Source organism: Nannospalax galili, unplaced genomic scaffold (assembly GCF_000622305.1).
Source record: "Nannospalax galili isolate Female #2095 unplaced genomic scaffold, S.galili_v1.0 scaffold1054, whole genome shotgun sequence".
Classification (NCBI taxonomy): domain Eukaryota; kingdom Metazoa; phylum Chordata; class Mammalia; order Rodentia; family Spalacidae; genus Nannospalax; species Nannospalax galili.
Genome location: NW_008335006.1, coordinates 913,657 through 914,967, shown reverse-complemented (window position 1 = coordinate 914,967; position 1,311 = coordinate 913,657).

The window sequence follows — 1,311 nt, the reverse complement described above, 5'->3', positions numbered from 1 at the left end:
GTAACTGCCTAGCCAATTCCTACCTCCTATTCTTATCACGCCATCCTCTGAAGAGGTTACCCAAATTGCCAATAGGGAATAAGGATGCTGAGCTCTCTGGCTTCTTCCATGCTGAACAGGGACACACGGTGAGACAACTGGAGTAATCCTTCAGTGTGTCTATGTAAAAGACTCCCAAATGCATAACTCTCATCTCTAAGGGGAAAAGAAAGTCCTTGAATCATGAATAAGAGATGTGAAGGAGAAGTAAAGGCAAGAGTAATTAGCATTACAAATTCTAGACAGGGAACCAGAAAAAAGTCAGAAATTGGCATTACAAATTCTAGACAGGGAACCAGAAAAAAGTCAGAATAGGGAAATTTTCAAACGTTCATATGAGAGTCCACTGGGATTTCTTGACAAGGACTTCCAGAAGCATCACTCTATTGTGTTCTTCCTCATTTTTATTTTGTCTCCCAAGGCTGGACTCTAGAGTGATAGATTCAGGATTGGCCTTCAGGTATTTTGATAGCTGTTGGAGTGGTTAGAATCAGTGTCAGTTCCCTCTCAAAGGCTTCTAGATAGGGGGAGAAAAAAAATTTATCTGTCATTTTAGAACAGTAGCAGGTTGCTCCCTTAGCTACAGGTGGGCACTACAGTATTAGAGAACAAGATTTGAAGTCTTACATATGAGCAGCACTTTCTGATTAGGAACAAAATCATCAGTGAGAAATAATTGCCTAATAACTTTTTATATAGACTTAAGCCTAATGTCTGGGAAGTATAATCCCTTGAACTCTTAAAGAAATATACTGATGACTTTACTCTTTGGTTATACTTTTTTTCAGTGTTTAAGACCATACAGTTGACCCAAATAAATCAATTTGTTTTTACACTTAAGGTCATTTGAGGATCTGTTCCTCAGGGGTCACATGGGCTTGGGAGGAGCGCCTGGCTCCTTTCTTTTACCAGTTCCATCTATGTGAAGATAAGTCAAAGGTCCTGCTCCATCATGTCTGGCTTCACTTGGAAGCATGAATGAGATGTTTCCTCCGAGTTGACCCTCCTCTTTGTAGACTGGACACTGGTTCAAGTCTACTTTATGGGGTCTCCATGTCCTCCCTGAACAAGAGGACAGGTGATTCACCACAGTTACAGGACATTTTGAGAGATGTTCCATAGTCCCCTGAAACTTAGTTGACCTTGGAAGGCAAGGGGCAAACACTGTCCTTTAAGTCCCTCTGACCACATTAGTATAGGCCTCAAACTATGGCTGTTAAACATCCAAGAAGGTTAGTTCCTCCAATCTGGTACCTTTAATTATCATGTGCC